Raw genomic sequence first — 14,042 nt, 5'->3', positions numbered from 1 at the left:
TCAACACATTAGTAAATGTCATACTCCTGGGTTGCAGAGAGACCTCTTGAAAAACTGCTGATTTGCCGTAGAAAAAAATCACCGTAGACTTTAGAAACAATTCAGCTAGGGAATACCAAGTGTAGAAAATCAGTGTAAAGCATAGCATGCATTATAGCAGCTACAAATTTGTGCCACATTTGGTGAAATCTTAAAAGAGAAAACATACAATTACACCCCTATTTCCTTCCGTTTTTGGTCTGTACTTATGCTAATATCTTTCTCTATGTCCAAGTATGGTCTTATTGCAGATAGGTTTTTTAGAGACTTAGCAAAAACTCTCCTTTACTTGTTCTCTAAAGCGGGTTTCTTAAAAACACTTCATACTGATATGTACACTGCATGTAACTTTATTAAATGAAAAATAAAAAAAAAGGATCACTTGAAGAAGGAAAATGTTTTAAGCCCAATACTGAAATGAAAGTCTTTCACAAAATGGGTTATGCTGATTCCCTTTTCTTTTGCCATAATCCGTATTTGGCAAAAATAAACTTTGTCTCACTATGCCTGAGCCAGTTCTGTTTCAAGGCAGTTGCAGTAAACCACAAATTAACAGCCTAACTTTCTGACCAGCACATAATTCTTTGCTGTACTTTATTAAAATCGTAACGGTAATCTTACATTATGGAATACTGATATGCGTCCTCTGACAGGCTGGACATTTACCAAAGTGAGTAAAAATTCATGCAGTTCTTTTGTAGGATAAAAATTGTAGGGTGGTGTCTATATGTGTTTTCTCATGTTATTATCATTATTTTTATTAGACTGATGTAGCAAATTGGTATTACTGCCTCCAATAGAAATAGAAATAACATCTTTGCATTGACTTCTTACTTGAAGTTTTTGCTCTGAAAAATGCTCCTGCTGAGTATATTTGTATCTGCTTTTCATCCTACTGATACGAGTGATTGGGAGGATAAAAAGAGATAAAGCTACAGAGCTTATCCATGAGGTTGATGCTAATTTGGCTAAATATGAGTCAACTGGATGGGAAGTGGAGGAGGTAAAAGATCTGCCAGGTTTTTTGTCTACATCCAGTCTTCTCAATTTTCGTAGTCCATGCTTCAGCTGAGGTCTTCACTGAATTCTGGTAACTTATTAGAGCATAAGGTGGCAATTTAAAATGCTGTCCAGGAATCAGAGTCTTAATGGTGTCTGTATAGTCTAGTATTTTAGATGTTCTAATGTACTCTATATGCTGTACCTTTCGATTTGGGTTTGGTGGGGTTTTTTTCCCCATTAAGAATGTTTATGATGCTTCCACGTACACTGCGAAGAATGGATCAATTCACACCATGTACAGTGAATACCCGCCATACACGCAGTTTCAATAAACCATGTTAACAGCAGATACTGGTCCTTAAAAGACCATATATCAAGCATCCTCAGCATTATGCTGGAAGAACCTGAATCACACGTTCCCTTGCCTGTCTTCTGTTACAGCTTTGTTGACCAGTGACCCTTTGTGACTCTGTTCCCTGTTTCAGGAAATACTTCTCTGATCTGACCTGGGTGATTACATTATTATTTTGTCCTTCAGCAAGACAGTTTTTTACATTAAAAAAAAATAATACATCTTTAATAAGCAAAGAATACAAGTTAACGAGCAGGTGATCCTTACTCGTTTCGGTAGCTTTTAGAATACCCTGAGTTTGCTTAGTACAAACGCATGCATACACGGGCCTATGGAAACACACACTTGTACATACACCTGTCTGCTTTTATGTATATGATAACACCATGGCTCTTCCGTATCCATTATTTTTGTCTTTCTACAGTAGCAGCTCCAGAGTGAGAGCTCAGTTGCTGTGATTTTGAAATTTTTTGCCTGGGGCACATCTCTCTCAGCTCTTCTGTTCTGAACTCTAATTGTAGGAGTAGGCTCCAAGCACCTCAAAGAAAGACAGCCCAAGTTCTGAGGCTTCAGTTTTTAGGAAACTAGGAACTGAATGCTAGGTCATCAACATATCTTCTACTGTCCTCAGCAGTGATCAGCCTCGGGGGAAGAGACATGGACCCCATAGTAGGCAGAAGCCTCAGGAAAACTTTTTCTAATTCCTTATGCTTAGAGATTAGACTAAATAAGGAAGAAAAACGTCCTTGTCCTTTTAATTTGGATTCGGAGTATTTTACCGGGAGCTATTCTGGCTGTCCGTGTAAGCATCAGCGCTCTCTCTTAAGTTCTTGGCTTTAGTGACACGCTTTGGCAAGTAGTTCCCCAGTCCAGCTGCTCTGTGAATGAAGAGTTTCCCTCCTTCCTTATATTTTGAATTTCCTGCATTTCAGTGTAATGGCGCTTGGTCTGTGTTATGAGACAAGGAGAATAAAAGCTTTAGACCTATTTTGTATACCATTAATTTATGTATACTTTTACTGCATTCTCTCATACATCACTATTTTGAGGAAAATGATTCCTGCTTTCTGAGTCTCTTTTCATAAGAGTTTTCCCAGGTACGTTGTTCTGCTTTACTTTCTGTGACCCTCCTCCTAATGTGTGATACTTTCTTTGGAAAGGGCTGAGCCATTCTGTCGTCAATGTTGGAAATCAGAGAGTACTGTTGATATTTTCCTTTTAACTTTTCTTGTCTTCTGAGGTGTTTTTAGCCTCAGCCATGAGCATGACATCAGCTTCACAACTAACCTTGGGCTACTGGAAGGGGTACTACTAGATGCAGTTTTCAAGCCAATGTTTTCACACTCTTCCCTGGACTTTTTCAGAGTTGGTCAAGATGCTGCAGCTCTCTGTCTCTTTTTCTCACCTAGAGATCATTTAGTCAGCCTTGTCTCACTCTGGAGGGACTAACAATAGATACTTGGAAGGCCTTCTGTCTTAAATTAAAGAGGGCATTGATGGAGGTCACCTCCATAAAGTACATTCCGGTGATGCAGGTACTGAGATCATATCTAATCCCCTTGTTCCTTTAACTTGCACTGAATTTTGAGAAGTATTTTCATTTTCAAGCTGAAAATAAAATAATGTAGGACAATGTTGCATGAAATTGCATCTCCGGTGCTGCCTCCGGTGAAAGCCTATCAGCTAACTTCACCTCTGTGCGTCTGCTCAGGATAATGCATTTAGAAATCAGGGATGTTTTGCTTTTTTCAGTCTCGGAAGCAAGTGACCTGCATTCACTTTTAAGAATATGATTTGCAAACTTGTTGACTAGGATTCTTCATTTGGAGGATGAGTTGGTTTGTCCATATAAATCCCCTTTGTCAAATTTAATAGCTGGATAAAGTGACCCCTTGGCTTCCATAGAAAAATGCATAGTCCTTAAAAAATATGTAATTTTTTTGGAGAAGTATGAGAGGGTTTTACATCTTTAAGAAACCAAACAAATTCCAAACTGAATAAGAGAGACAGAGAGAGAAGGTTGCCTTTCTGCAAGCCGCCAGCTTTCCCAAGTGTCTCATCCTCTCCCCTCTGTCATCCTGAGGCAATGTGCCTGCATTTGTGTGTAGATTTATAGTTTATCTTTATCTATGGCTTCATCTGTAGGTAGCTATTATAGCCGCCTTGCCTGGATATTGTTTGGGCCTGATAGATCTGTCTGTAGTTCATCAAAGGGGAGCTGAGTGGCTAAAAGCCATTGGGTCCAGCTGAGGATGAAATACGAGCCATCAGCCTTGGTAATGGCTGTAAAATTTCATAATTACACGGCCTTTATTACATTGCATAATGATCCTGAAGCAGTATGGAACAATTAATTAAGATTTTCAACCGTGGCTCTTTCAGAAATTAAAAGGTGCTAGTGGCTGAGAAATGGGGAAGTGTCTTGTCCTAAAAGCATTAGGGATGCTTAAGAAGTACTTCCTGGGTACTTAAAAAAAAAGAAAAAAAAGAGAGAGAGAGAAGGAAAAAGAAGTGAAGAAAAAAGACAAGAAAAAGAAGATCAACTAGTTAAGCAGCTAATGTCAGAGTAACGTTTTTGTACTTTACTGCTAATTCTTAATGTCAAAGCTGGTTCTAAAACTCCTGCAATAGTCACTGCCATAAAGCTGTTCCTTTTCTGTTCTGTAAAAATTTTCATGCCTTTTTTCCCCCGTGTTCTGTTCTAGCCATTTGTCACATTTATAGAAGTTGAGCTCTGCACATGATTAAATAAATGCATGCCATGACTTAGGAGGGTCACTTAGCTGCATATTGGGGTGTACTGACCAAGGATTTTCTCTTACGCACTTTCTCGTGTCTGAGACCATTGAGATTCTTTGAAGATCTCTGCAGTTTGACAGACATCCCCAAGGAGGACTTTTTTTTTCTTTACTGTTTTGATATTTTTCTTCTTTCCTTTTCTTCTTTGTAAGTGCAGCGTGTCAGATGTAATATAATATTTTCCATGAGATCGACCTCAGACCTGATCAGAAGTAATTAGATTCCTAAGGTGCTGCAAAGGTGTCTCACGGGTTTCTGATGTACCTACTGAAAGAAAAAGTGTTTATGTATGTGCAAGGAATATGCAGGGAGAAAGGGGAGGCCTGAACCTGCGCATGTACACATTACCTGTTTGTGATCAGTCTCTGCGTGTAATTCTGGAGGCCAGCTAATTGTGATCCAGATGGGGTGTGGAGTACTCACTGTGCCAATGGTAGTAAAACTGATGAAAAGACAACAAAAATAACCCTGGCGTTCTCCACGCACCGTCAAACTTTCAGGTCTTATGGGAAGGAATCTCCTTTTCACTACGTGCCTTTTTCCCCTCCTCAAACTATTTTGATTCATACAAACTCTCGCTGTAACTCCGAGATAGGATGAGCATTGAGTATTATTGTTTTTAAATTGACCGGCCATCATGTAAGGTCCTATCGTTCTAAATATTTTATGAGAAGCTAAGGTTTCCCTGAGGCACCTCTAATAATAAACTTTCTGCAGAAAATTTAGAAAGGATTATGTGTTTCAAGGAGGAGCCGGCTGCTTGAAGTAAATTCTCTTGTTGAGTCATTTATTCCCTTAATAGGAATTTTCTGATCTGCTGTCATTCTTGTTCACACACTGGGTGTCACTGCCTCTAAAACACTTGTCATTCTTTAATGGAAACAAAATAGTCATTGCAGTCAGAGCCGCAATGTCATTCCACTACCCCTTGCTGCGTCGGCAATAGTGAAAATGACAGAGCGGCTCTCAGTAGGGGTAATTAAAATGTAAATATTGATATTTTATTATTTGAAATTACTTTCCAGTGCGGCATTTAATATCTCTCCATCTGTGCGGCTCTGTTTAGCGGTCACTTTAGTGCAGCTCTGGGATGCCAAGCGGCGGCTTGATCCCCGTTATGTCAAAATGCTTGTTGCTGCTTAATTTTGATATCTAATTAAGTGGAAAAGTACAGTCCACACTGTAATCCATGGCATCTTAACCAGCTGCTTGGGTATATTTAGAATTAATCTCCACTATGGAATCATCCTAATGTATGCAATTAAGAGTCTGCCGATGGCTAATTAGGTGTATTAGAATCAGGCAGCTTCCTTTTTTTTTTCTTTCTTTTTTCTCTCTTTTTTTTTCCTGTGTGTGGACTGTTGTAGACTTAAGGCACAGCCTCCAGAGATGATCTTAATGGTACGTATACACTCAACTAGGTAAACTAGAAATTCCACATTCATGTAGGAGAATGTGTGTGACTCTCTTCTCCCAGACCAGGGAGGCTATAAACATTTGACTTTTTTGGCATCTGCAGCACATTAAGAAAATCAACTAACCAGAAGAAAAGTTTTAAAAGCGGGGAAGAAGAAGGAAGATGTGTAGGACAGTGTTCTGAGCTGTCATTTTCCTGCCAGAGGGCAAAAGGTATATTTACCCAAAATTTTGCAACCTGAAGTTTTTGCTTTGGCTATGGAAAGAGATTTTAGCTAGCTCAGCACATACAGGGTTAACACAGATATGTTGATTGGATCGTAAGCATGGTTGTCTCCATATGCTAATACATTCCAGTATTGGATTCATACTATTAACATGATTGGGGAATTCCTGGAAACCTGACTTTGCCTGATGGAAAGATGGAGGGAGCAGGGATTGCCACAGCTCTCAGTGAGGAAACGACTGGTGGCTTCCCCAGGGGAGCAAAAGGCAAACAGCAGTGACCCAGCACTCTTTGAGGAAAAGCGCTCTCAAAGCAGACCCATAGAGGTTATTAATAAAAGGCAGCACATACTAAATGCACAAGAAATCCCTCCTTTCTGTGGGGGAAAAAAAACCAAACCACTGATATAAAATAATCCAACAAACTTGGGTTTGAAGCCTAATGTGCACCAGGCTGAAGAAGCTTGAACTCTAAATTTCTTGATATTCCCAGCCTGTGTGTGCAACTGTTGGGAGGCTGATGCATACAAAGATTGAAGCGAGCAGTGCCTGAACTAATGCTGCGTGTTGTTATGGGATTGGTTAGGTTCCTCTCTCAAGTTTCTGTTCTTTTTTTTTTAATTTTGTTTAGTTCAGTAAAAATTTTTTAAAAAGGGAAAAGGGTGGACTCTCTTTGTTTAATTATGTGCGATTTTCATTTTCAGTAGTTTCATTTCTGCTAGCTGAACGCTTTGAAGGATCTAGGTAAGACATACCACACACAGGGTATGGACGTATAGTGATGACTCTTCTAAGCTGAACTGTGTTACCATTTTCTGGATTGGACTTTGGAAGAGGTTCAGCCCTATTCATGATACTTGTTGGTTTTCATCTACAGTCACTTTACTGATGACAGAATGCAGTTTTTATTTTATTTACGCACAAGTCTGGCTTTGGTGTACCCATACTCAAATACATACGTCCACAACAGATTGAAGGAAAATTTGTGTGAAATCAGTATTTATGTTGAAAATATGATTGGTCTTTTTTTATATAGGCTCAGTGAAAGAAAGCAATCAGGGTCATAAATACAATCCTGCTCCATTTTCTCCCATGCAAATGTCTGGGCGCACAGGCGATACCTCAAAATATGCCGAACATTTTAAAAAGCAGATTTCATATAAAATGCTGTACCCCAGCCGCAGACTTTTCAAGTCTAGGGGCAAAGATGGTTTTAGGAGCACACCATGTCATGTCATCTGCCCCTGCTGTCTGCAATAAGAGGACAAAAAAAACCCCCATAGTCTAACCAAACCATGTTCAAAGGTTACAATTTAAGGAACTGCAAGAGTTAAGTTTAAATAAGCAGATCAGATCACATATGTCGTGCATTAGAAAGATTACCCTCAGGAATCTGCAAGTTCATATCGCTGACCTTAAGGAGACCTACAGCTACATCGGGCCATATTGGACTGCTAGTCTGAATTTTAAAATTTTTTCATTGTCCGTATCTTAGAATTCAAAACCTCACTGCAGAGAAGGTAATGCACAAGGAGTGCCAACTGTCTAACATACAGGAAAAAAAAAAAGAAAGCAGCTTACTACTTATCAGGTCTTCCTCTGTTCTCAGAGCATCTAGTGATAAATCAAAACATAAGTGTTTGGCCTGGCCTCTTTTTAATATAAGGTTGGTATGAGTTTAGAGTAAAGCTATTTAAAATTGTGGAAGTTCCAGTGGTAAAACCAGCCCAAAGGGAAAATCAAGATTAATCTGTTTATAAATCTATTGTCTTATATTTTCCTTTTTCTTGGTGAATACTGAAATAATAAGGTATGAAATGAAAATTAATGGAAATAAAGAGTACAGAGCTTCAAACCATACCTTTCCAGAAATGCCATCATAAAGTACTCCATACATGGAGGTCTTACCAAATCTGTCCTGAAGCAAGGGTGACTCACCAGTTTTTTTAATCTTTAATGTTTCACTGCAGAGTATTAGCAACTGAGGGTGGTTGTGTGAAGTCAGGGAGACATTCTTAATCAGTCACATTTTCCAGCTCCTTTCCATTACTATTGCTAAAGAAGCAGCTCACAAGAAGTTGTGCTGTAACTAGAAATAAGAAATGTAAAAGTAGCTGCCTAGAAATATTTGGGTGGTTAGAGAGGCGTCTCTGATTTAAGTACTGAAATCAATTTGAACTATAGTGAGTTACATCTCACTATATGCATCTTACCCTGGGAAGAAATGACAAGCTTAAATTGCTCATGTTTAGTGTTACCATGTAAGGTTTCACAGGGTAAAAGACAAACCAGAAATATTTCTAACTGGTATTTAAATTACATTAACACCTTTTCGTATAGCTTGAGTGAAAGGTCACGCTAGACAAGCAGCATCTTCACTGTTTGTAAATGTCTAATTTGCTGCTTTTAAATTGCTGTGAACTTCACTTACTTAGTCTTGCTGAATGAATCCAGTGTTGCAAATACTTCTGACAAGCGAATATTTGCTTAGTGAGAATCCATTGTTCGTAATGGATTGAGAGGGACATGCAGTGTGAATGCATTTTTATTGCCGTGCCATCTCTCTGCTGTTGTTTCAGTGAGATGAAAGTAGCGTCGTGATAAAAGCCTGGGGTTTCTTAGCGCTCTGTGTGGCATTTCCCATCTTACTGGTAGGTGTTGGTGAAAAAGTGCTTATCATGGGCATTTTTTTGTGTTATAAAACATAAAAAAATGTATATTTTATAAGAACTTGGACAGCAAGAGTTAGGAATACAAACACACTTAAATAAAACCCGAGAAAGCGCACAGGCTTGGCTGAAGACATCCCAGCGCTCTCCGAATGCATTTTGCTTTTTGTACTCGACTCAGAGTAATTCTTGGGCACCTCTGCGTATGCAATCTGATCTTCCCTCTCCCGCGGCCGCACAGCTAACAGATGGCAGTCACAACTCGTAGCGCAGAGAGCGCCGCTCACAACAGAGCCCGGTGCTGCTTTTGCAGTGCTCTGCTATAGGGACGGAAGGAGATGCTACGTAGCAAAGCATCGCTCAGAAAAGGCGGCGGTTTTACTGTGCTAAGGTTGTTGGATGAAACTAATTTCTAAATGTAACTTTAATTGTAGCACATCAGTTCTAAATAGCTTGGAAGCTGGATCCAGCAAGCAGCGTAAGTTGAGCCTTTGGCTGTATTTTTGGTCAATTGTAGTTTCTGCTTTGGGACTTGATTTTTGATTTTCAAGTTTAAGCAAATACTTGCTTTTTGTTTTGTGAGCTGACACCTTTCACACAAAAATCCTCAATCGTACTTGAATTTCAGCCTGCTATGGCATCATATGCAGTTATTAGCCCTTTGACCAGGGGCTCCATGAGAAAATGGGTATGTAAAAAAAAAAAAGAAAAAGAAAAACTGAAATAATGGGGTCACCCTGGCATAATGAGTTGTATCTGTTTCTGTTCCAGCTTTCACCAAATTTCATCCATAATCTGTGAAATATGTTTGGTGATTAGTGAGAGCACTCTCCTTCTGTTTAATGATTTTCATAACCGCTGAAATGTTTGTGGGTCTCGATATATATTTTTAGATTGCAGAGTATTTTGAAATGCAATTAAATCCATTTTTTCTTGGATTAATATAATAAAAAGGATCTCTTAATTCAGATCTATGTGGGAGATTCAGCTCTAGACGTACCTTAAAAAAATGAATCATGCCATCCTCTTCGTGGGATTTCTGAGAGAATAATAGTAAGTGGCAGTCAGGCTATGAAGGTTTCCTTCAGCAAGTATCGTAGTCATGTCTAGAAAACATTATGTAGCCCTAGCAGAAATTTCACTGCTGAAGTTTCCCTGGCCTTTGTTTACATCCCTGGAAGCCAGCTGAAGTTGTACGATGGATCCGGGCAAGCGCTGAGTGCGTGCCGGGAGGGGAGAGGGGACAGAGTGACAGCTGTACGTCCGAGAGCGCGCTGGGCCCGAGTCTGATCTTGAAATGGAGTGGAATTTCTCTACGTTCATTTCTGTGCAGCCAGGATAAGCCTTTGGCCCACTGCTTGTCATTTGACCATGAGGCCATGCACTCTCTAAATAAAGTGATCTGGGCTGAAAGAAAAGTTTTTTTAAAAAAATGTGTACGGTATCAGTTTGTTCTTTAGACAGCGGTGACTATACATCATTTTTGAAATAAGGAGATTGCGCTGGAAACATCAGTACCATAAAACATTTAGAAGGAAGTTAATCTATCAAAATTAAGTGTAAATAATTTAAAGATGCAACTTTGCTTTTTCACCTGTATAAATGTATCGAATCTGCAACATACTAGTGATCACGTCATTTTCAAGCACAGCACTGATTATAAAAAATGTAAATGAAGATATTTGAAGTACAAACCAGGGCAAGCAAGAGGAATATTTTACTCATAAAACTAACAATCACAAAAACAACTGGTAAGATAAATGGGAGGTGATTATCAGAAAAAGCGAGCAACTCCCAGATTTGCCAGTAATTTCATACCTGGTTTCATCAAATATTCAGATTTCCAAACACATAACAGAGAGGAAGGGAAGTTCATTCCCTGCAAAATGAAACAAACAAGGATTCGAGTCAGAGTAGCCTGATTTAGGCATCGCATCAGATGTTTACGGCTGAAAATAATTGTAGGGATAAGTCCAGCCGCTGTCTTTTTTTGTCCAATAGTTCTCGGAGTGCTGCGTGCAAGGCGCAGATCTTACTTTGGCACTTGACCATCTGCAGCTGCTTCACTCTAGCCCCTAGTGAGTTAGTGTCCATGAAGTCCATCTTAATGAAGTAGAGGAAAGGGTCTTCAGGAATATAAAAGATTTACCCTGCTTAGCGTGGAGCTGTGTGCAATGTGAAAGAGAGAGCAAGTGGTGCATGTGCTGATATTAGAAAAGATCTGTGGTTTAAACAGCCCCGTCTAAGAGACTGCGAACTGTGTTTGGAGCTGGCTTGGAGTGCTGAGCGCTGCAGAGCGCGGTCAGCTCGCTGCTGGTTGTTCATATAATAAAAATGCTGAGGCCTTTTTACCTATTTATTTCTGCTTCCTTTGAGCTTTGGGTTTACTGGTATGCAAAAGGAAAAAAAAACAAGCATATGTTCAGTTGCTCAATCAACCTTTTCTCAATCCACACTCGGTGATCTCAGTGAGTCATTACGGCATAATTACAATTTGTGTGTGATACGCTGTTTGTAGAAAAGTATCTATTTTTAGCTGAAGAAACACTACAGTCCCTGAAAGGAGGAGAAAGAAAGAAAAAAAGGAAGGAAGAAAATCTGTAACCAGCAAATCAATGCTATTGTTAACTGATATTACGAGCCACCCTGTAGATTTACAATGCTTGCATTCAGCCGCATAAAAACCGCGCTGAAAAGAATGCCTACCAGGGGTTAAATTCATATGCCTGCGCTGCAGCCTATTTCTGTCAACACTCAGCTCAGGAAATAAACATTTATGCTTTCTGAAATGAAAGTGTATTTTTGAAGACTAGCCGTCAGATATTTTTTGCCCTTCACACTTTCAAATGCTTAGCCTTTTTTGTAAGTTGACTGCAAAGTGCATCAGTTTGCTAGGCAAAAAGAAAAAAAAAAATCTTGACAAGTGCCCATGGCATCGTTGTCAAGCACACGAGCGTCTAGTAGAAGATGGCAGGAGGATTGGCACAAAACATGCTTCCTTCAAGCTTCTTACCTCAGGGGTACCTGACTCTTGAGAAGCCTTTCAATCCTTCCAAATGACGTTATTGCAAGCTGTCATCTGGTTTATTTGGAGTGCGCTGTATCGCAGATAAACATGCTATTTAACTGCAGGTCAAGGTACAGAGTCATTCTGCCAGCAAATGCCTGAGATACAGTAAATGGCATTGACTTGGGGAGGGAGATGGAAAGAGATCAAAGTTGTCACCAATATGGTACACGCGAAAGGGGAAAAAGGTACACAACATTGTATTTTAAAAAGCCATTATGCAGTTCTACATTTAAAACATTGACCCGCAAGACTCTTAAGGATTAAGGAGCCGCACAATGCGCGACAAAGTTCAAAACCACACCGTCATGCAGCATCTCAGGGCGGTTTGGAAAGAGCTTGCAGTTGTGACTGGGAAGGCTACCACCAGTCCAGAAAGCTGGAAGTGTATTTCGTCTGATTTGGAGACGTTTTTAGAAATAGTTACATTTTAAAATAGAACATGTCCACTTGTCACAGATCGTGGTTGATCTAGGGGATTCATATAACAAAAGCTCAGAGAATCAGGGCACAGTTTGGCATGAAATAAGTATAACCTCCTCCAAACAATTAAAAATAAATCTCTGTATGTAAATACACATGCCTGTGTAATCTATTCTTTTAACTGGGACTTGCTGAACATCTATTAAAAGGGCATTGGTGTGATACAACAGACATGCTGGATGCTTTCACATTTTCTGAAAAATGAAAACAAAACAACAAGAGATTAATTACAACTTGATGCAGCTTTACATTCCCACGAGGGATGCCTTTAAAAGTTAAAACATGCTTTCAGTGAGCAGGCTTTCAAGGGGAAGTTACTTCGATCAGGAAGAAAATAATCATGTTTATTTGATTTATTATTGGAGAGAAGAACAGCGTGGTTTATGTTTGCCAGTTTTTCTATAACGTAAGAGATTTCTTTTGATTTTTTTATGTGTCATATAAGAACAATTAGTATATTTACTGCACCAGAATGCAGATTTTTCAAGAGTGCAGTACAATAAATTATAGGCAATATCCCTTTTTTCCCCCTCACAGGGCATATGTAATTTCCTTTGACTGTGGCACACAATAAATGTTATTGAAACATAGCATTATTTATTTTAAAAAAAGAAACAACAAACCTGTACTAAAATAGATAAGTAAATAAAAGAAGGAAGTTGGGAGTTTTCAGAAAAAAAAGAATAGAGAGAAATTGCAGGTTAAACTTTTTCTAATCAAAACTGATTTTATTGCTTTTTGCTTAATTAAACTGCTCAGAAGTGTGTGAAACATTGTTATACCTGAAAAATTGTTAATTTGTAAATCACAGGGACAAAAGGGCTCCACTGCAACTTTAAAGTTTCTATGCACGTAAATGTCAATAGAGTGCCTTCTCCATCATCAGCACTAAATTCACATTGATGCCTCTTTTCTTCTCTGTATTGATCCTTCCATGAGAACGTAGATTTGTATCTGTTAATTAATGCGTCCTGAAACAGCGTTTGTATTAATCAGGCAGATAAGAAAAATTGGATGCCTGCACCCTCATGACAACCGCAAAAGTGCTGGCCCTGATAAAATCGTGGATGGACCTCAATAAAAAAGTTCCTCCTTCCACTCGATAAACTAATCATCCTGCTTTTAATTATTCGGCAGAAAGATGTGTGGAGATTGGAGAATGTGTAAATCTATTTACTAACAGCAGTGTCTGGGAGGGAGAATGGGGCTGTCACAGGACGGTGCTGCAGGCTACGTTCTCTGTCCATCTGCTACTGCAGAAAAACTGGTTCTTGAAAGACAGGAAGGAACAGAAATGTGGAAGCTAATTGAAATCATGAATTCCTCCCTATAACCTTTCAAATGATTATTTCTTCTCCATTTCCCTCTTACTTATTTTAATCGCGGATGTGTTATTTTCCATTGTCACCTCTTCAAGGGTTTCCTGTTGTTGTTGGCTCAGTTTGTGTTAGTTTTTTTGAAGGCAGAGAGCTACAGTTCTATCACAAGACTCAAAAGACACTGAGAGAAAATGAAAACAAATAAGGAGGGGGAGAAAAATGAGAGCGAGCGAGCATGCAGCCAGTTTTATGTTTCATTTTTTATGGATGCCTGGTGGTTTGGATGTGGGGTTTTCTTTTTTATTGTATTAGTTTTGCTGCTTAGTGCTTATAGAGAAAATCCTGTTTGGAGCAGATGCCTTGCAGATTTGCTAGCTTATGATATATTCCTGCTTGACTGTAACTCTCGACTTTCAAAACAGAAAAATGCATTTAAGTGTAATTGAACGCCAAAAAGAATATTCTTACAGCGGGAACCCTGTCAAAGGACATGTAATCAGCTCCATAAACAACTAAATGAAAGCCTCAGACATGTCTTAAGACCCTTTAAGAAAAGCTTGACTAATCCCCTTTGATGATTTTATTAAGTACTTGTGGTTGATGGTGCCAACTGGCAAACTACTGCATTTCACCAACAGGCCAGGAGAATCACTTCCTCTCCCATATTGTTT

General features: G+C 39.1%; 1 protein-coding gene across 14 annotated transcripts in view; it reads left to right on the top strand.

The window, feature by feature from the left end:
* ESRRG (estrogen related receptor gamma) overlaps positions 1-14,042 on the top strand; it is a 392,081-nt gene that overhangs the window by 361,942 nt on the left and 16,097 nt on the right. The gene's annotated exons all lie outside the window — the stretch shown is intronic.

Source organism: Ciconia boyciana, chromosome 3 (assembly GCF_034638445.1).
Source record: "Ciconia boyciana chromosome 3, ASM3463844v1, whole genome shotgun sequence".
Taxonomy (NCBI): Eukaryota; Metazoa; Chordata; class Aves; order Ciconiiformes; family Ciconiidae; genus Ciconia; species Ciconia boyciana.
This window is presented reverse-complemented; position numbering and strand designations above follow the sequence as displayed.